Raw genomic sequence first — 6,000 nt, forward strand, 5'->3', positions numbered from 1 at the left:
CTCCTCTTCCCCATGATACGCCTGAGCAACTCTTTGGCAAGAGACAGCAAATGGTCAAAGTTTTTGTTTCAAGAACAATGTTGGGGTTTAAAATTTGTTGCATACAGTGGAATAAAATCAGACCTCCATTTTGGGTTTATTTGTTTTCATTCTGGTGAAAGAATGATAGCCTGGTCACTTACCTACATAATTCAGAACCCTTTCCACCATAAAATCAACAGAACTATGACCTTGGGTCATACTCTCCACTGCTAGGAGGTTTACCACCTATAGACTACTGACACAGGAGTTTTAGTAGCAGAAGTTTTGTAACTTCCTTGTTACAATCCTGCCCCCAAGAAATCTATTTCTCGGAAATGTTTTGTGTTTAACTAGCTAGCGTTTTCAAAGATGAGTAAAATGAAGCTGCAAAATACTGCCCACCTTCAATCCATTCAGGATTTTGACTTCACCCTCTCTGCCACTCTGAGTGGAAAATCTCTGTCCCCTTTGCAGTTCATAATGAATTCACTGCAGCTTGTATAAACTTGTCCAGTACAATTCCGAAGTCATAACTTGGCTCTTACTCACAGTACAGATGATGCTTTTCCAAGCTACTTTCAGTTGTCTACGCTGAGCTCCATGCATGGCTACACCATCACACTCAGTATGGGATTAGAGTGTGAACACAGCTCCCTGCCTCAGACGATTTGAACATGTGAATGGTGTGACACTTTAGTCTTCAATAGTAGCTTTGATGTTACATCCCTTTTATGCAAGAGGCTTTCTGTATTTGAGGGATGCCTTTATTTGTCCTGAAATGCAATGGGAGAATCAGTGCAGTGGTTCAATGGGAGCAGACAACGGTAATGTCTGGAGGAAGAAGGAAAGAGAACTATATCCAATTGAATCCAGACAGGTGGACTTGTGCCAAGCTAGAATTTAATTAAAACACTGGGATTAAATCCACTTTTCTAGTAGCACCCTCTTTAATTAAGTGCTGAAGGCAATAATATGACTAAGCTGTGTATCTTCTTGTTAGGCCTTCAGTGCAAGGTCTTCAGAAAAAAGACAGCCAAACCTGTACATTGAATAGTTAGAAAAATTGGACAATTTACCACAGCCAAATGCTCTGTTTTGCTGAAAAAAAGAACAGCATTGGTGACAACTTGTTCTATTTCACAAGCTAAAGAAAACAATAGAAACCATTGTCTGTACAGAGATGAAGACTTATATTAGAAAACTGCAGTCACACTCCTTGCTTAATGTATTACGTCTCTTCACTTTTATTTAATCATTCTGTCCATGTAGAATCTAGGGTCACGTATAAAATACACAGTATTGTAAGTGCTCTTCAGTAACTCTTTCAGTATACTTGAATTTATGTTCAACCAGGTTTCAAACCAAACTTTCAAAATGTTCTCACAATGCCAAACCCCTGCTTCAGGGGATCATTTCATCTTGGTTGGCTGACAAGATATGTTTTTATTCAGTCCACAGGGGTAGCTTGTTTTAAATGTCTAAAAATATCCATGATCTTTGGAATATTCATCTCAGAGTTGGTCCTGTATTGCTCTTCAGTGTTTGGAAAAGAGTGAAGTCAAATGATAATGATGTATTGGAAAGTGGAACTTGAGCTTCCAGCAGCTGCACCAGAGTTCAATTACTCTAGAGATGAGACAGAATTTAAACAGACAAGTCCTGTCACTACCAATGGCCATCAAACACATTTTACAGTCATACAGTTTTGTTGTGTGTGGAATATTGAGATGATGCCAAATCTTACAGATGTATTTTGAAGTATTACTTATTTATACTGCTGCACATGATGACCACCAGGTTCTTGGGTCAAAAATCTTGGACAGATCCTATGTGCATGTTAATCAATTGCTTCTGTTTTCATTCCTTCCAGTGAAATTAAGAGAAGAATTTAAAAAAAACCCTGAAAAACTGCTGAATGATCACAACATGTTTGCCAATAGCAAACAAGCCAGCAAGTTCTTGAGACTTTGGCTTACACTGAATAGTAATTTACAGCAAGAGTCGAGCATTGGAAACAATATGGGAGAGAGAAGAGGAGACTTCTCTTCTAACATTTCTTTTGTATTGAGAGAAATAAGCTCTCACAGACAGCAATTCAGAACAGCTAAATTGGATATTTAATGAGTTCTGTGAGTTAAGTGCCCAAAGTGAACCAGTATCTGCATGTAGTTATGCACCAAACGAGATGTCTAGGGATCAGAAGTTATTTCAACCCCTTGAGGAATGAGGGGCTACTAGCTTTAGGGAATTATATAAAATCTGGCTTTAGATGTTTGTTAGCAATAACAGTTGTTTGAAACTTGCTGTTTGGGGATTTACTTACATTCTGAATGTACATTATGAACTTACAGGTCCTGGTTTTCATATGGTAGCATTAACTACTATGCTGCATTTAATGTAAAAAAATAGTTTCAGTTCTGGGAGCTATATCTAAGTTGTAATGATAAAAGCTAAAATTGGTCTCTGTGCAAAAAATAACAATGATTATTTAATTTTTGAAAGTCTGTGTGAATTACTAATGACCAGTTTTCTCTGATTCTCCAATTGCTTAACATTTACTTTGCATTTTTCAAGTTTTTCTACAGTCTTCTTTAGCTATAGCATTTATTACTTGTCTACTAATAGCCCTCTAAGACACTGGGATTGTTTTTCAGCTGGCAGCGGTGGACAGTGGCCCTGAACATTTCTCCTTCATGCAAAGCTCCCCCTGATTTTCTCTTTTGCTTGAGTAAGGCCCATAGAATTGGATCTGGCAGCAACATTAGCAGGAAGAACAGGGATATTTTGATTGCTCAGTGCTTTCCCCAGCTCCAGCACAGCATAGCAGACTTCGGGATGTCTGATTACTTCTTTTTAAAGGACTCAGAAGTGGTGAGCCATTCGCTGTTTTTCTATTATATGCACATTTTGTTTGTACAATGTCTTCCAGCCATTTGATAACATATGCACCTAAGGGATCACAGCTGCCTCTTGTATTCATTTATATTTGTTTTAGAACTTGCACTGACCTGAGGCAATAACCATAAAAGAAAAAAGGTATTTTATTTAGAATGGTTGAAGAGAGACTCAGCAAATCTTTATCTTCATTCTGCACAGTGAAGATGGAGAAAGAAAACGGGCTTGGAAGAGATGAAAATCAAAACCCTCTGAAACATGGAGATTCCTAAATATATTGAAGAGTAACACGGAGATAATATGGATGCCTTTTTCTCTTTGGTGTATCAGACAATAAAAAATCAGAACAAACTTCACCAAGATGGTGATTTACGTGGTATATTCTGGGAGTGGTGTGTAGCTACATGGCTGCCGGAGCGCACTGTGGATTTGTCTTTTCCTAAGACAGACATCCAAGAATTGGGAGCTGAATTGCCATCTGGAGGTGCCCATCTCTGCTCGCAGAAGGAAACTGGATGGCTGGCTTACACCTCACCTTTGGATGACTAGAGAGGAAGAAGATGAATCCCACTGCTGTGACTCAGCGCTTGATCTCTTTCTCTGGTGTTTAGCAGGAGGATGCTAACTCACTCCTTTCAAGTCTCCTGCTTCCAAGCTTCTTTCCTTGCTTCCTTCCACCCTTGTCCTCTCCTCTTCCCCATGATACGCCTGAGCAACTCTTTGGCAAGAGACAGCAAATGGTCAAAGTTTTTGTTTCAAGAACAATGTTGGGGTTTAAAATTTGTTGCATACAGTGGAATAAAATCAGACCTCCATTTTGGGTTGATTTTTTTTTTTTTTGGTGAAAGAATGGTAGCCTGTCCTCTTTGCCCACATAAATGCAAAAAGAAGGAAGACAAGTCATATCCCTTTTGTTACAATGCATATTCACTCTTAAGAAATATGAGCTTTCCAAATAAAAGGTAATCAGAAAAGATCTTGAGGTTCATGGTAAGAACAGTGGTGTCAATAACAACATCTATAATAATGCTTGCTAACATTTCTGATAGTTTCTGCCAGGTCATTTCAAGGTTTTTTCAGGTTTCATTAGTATGTTCACTAAGACTCCTGTATCAAAAGCAGAGAGTGATTTTGGGCCATACTTCATGCTGCCTGTCATGGACATAAGTGTGTTTGTGCTGAGGAAAATACGTAACAAACCATCTAAAATAATGGTTTGAAACACATGGGAAGTTATGAAATACAGCTGTAAATTGCAGAATTTTGAGACTTCCTCGAGACAACAAAGAGCTGCACTTCTGAAATATACGGCTTCTATTCACGGAGTCACAAGGTGTACCAGAAAATAAAATTGTAGGCAGATCAAATCTCTGAGAAAAAAACCCCAGCTTTGTGTGAAGTTGTACACGTAGATCAAATGAAACCAAAACACAAGATGAGGAAGTGAGAAAAAGAATAGATGACTGTGAGGTAGGCAACGATCAATCTAAACTACAGCACTGTAGGAATACAGTATAATCAGCTTGTAGCAGCCAGAGCAAAACCAATTTAAGAAGCAAATTTAACAAGCGTATAAGAATCCAGGTTTAACTCTTAGTTCTAGACCCTGAATAAAGACACAACCAGACCCAAATCTGCCTAAGTATGAAGGTTAGATAAGACTCTTCAAGGCATATCATAATTCTGTGTGTAGCAGCAGATGACACAGTGATAAAGGAGCCAATGTTCTACCTACTTCCACACTACGCCTCCACTAGTGAAATCTAACCAGTGATTTTTGACAGTCCTACTGTAACATAAATAGTTAAGTTTTGCTTCTGCTAGCTGGTTATCAGGTGGACTGATGCTTTCAGATGGCAAAACCATCTATGATCAAAATCACTCAAAGCAGTTCAGATCTTTATTACTGGGAAAAATCAAAGACAACACTAGTTTGTTCATAATTAGAAATAAGGAATTTTATTAATTTCATTTTACCCACCTCAAATATAGACCTTTAAATCTGAACTACTAATTTAAACTATTCTGTAGACAAGAGAAACTGATACTGTAAGAGGAAAATTCACCCCATCCTCAGTTAGGTGTTTGAAACAGTGGATATAACTCAAGTTTTAGAGATGACGTCCAACTCAGCCAGTGGTAGATAAGCTGAATGCTGCCCTTGAAGGCTAATTGACCACATTTGTAGTAGCATCCCATATTTTTGATGTATTGATCATAAAAATCAGCGACAGCTCTGTAAAATACAAGAGACAGAGCTGGCAATAAAGGCATTTGACAAAGACACTGGGTTCAGAACCATCTACGATCACAGCAGCCACATTACAGATCCTGTCTGTGAAGTAGGAATGTACACTTTCAGTATCTTTTCATGTTGCTTTGCACTGTGGGACTGCAATTTGTTATCCTGTAGGTACTATCATAATAGAAACATTAAATACAAATTCCTTTAGCTCAAAAAATATTATATACATAAAGTATTAGGGCAAAACATTTGCTGAATATTAAAGACTCTTTCTTTAGCCTGCAAAATCTGAGCTAGGAATTGAGCTAAAAGAGCAACATGAGAGCAGCCTGAAAATACTTCTGCCTGTAGAGATGCTCTTTGCATTTCTAAGTGCATTACACTGTCACTAAGACTCTCCAAACCTGACTAAAATCTTCAGATGTTTAATAATCACACAGAGCTTTACCTTTAGGCAAACCGTCTATTCTAGTACTTCTAGTGCTTCTTCACCTTCTGTTACGGATCATTGTTGCATCTCAGGAGATATGTGTGCTTACTATATTTAATATACACACAATGTGTTATTGGTTAAAATGTATATATTAGTAATTATCAGCAGCTCCAAAGAATGCTAGTAAAATGGCTGAAAGCTCTATCGTCATTGGTGTCTAACGAAGTGCCTTCAGGAAGTATGTGCCAATATGAAACCACAAAGGTCAGACTTGTGCTGTGCATTATATTTGAAGCCCAGAAGAAATGACAATCTGTATTAAAGTTCACAACCTGTGTGAAATGAGACTTGATTAAAATAATACAAGTTGTTAGCTCTGAGATGGTTCTTTCTGTGAAAAGAACAA

Source organism: Opisthocomus hoazin, chromosome 4 (genome assembly GCF_030867145.1).
Source record: "Opisthocomus hoazin isolate bOpiHoa1 chromosome 4, bOpiHoa1.hap1, whole genome shotgun sequence".
NCBI classification, from domain to species: Eukaryota; Metazoa; Chordata; class Aves; order Opisthocomiformes; family Opisthocomidae; genus Opisthocomus; species Opisthocomus hoazin.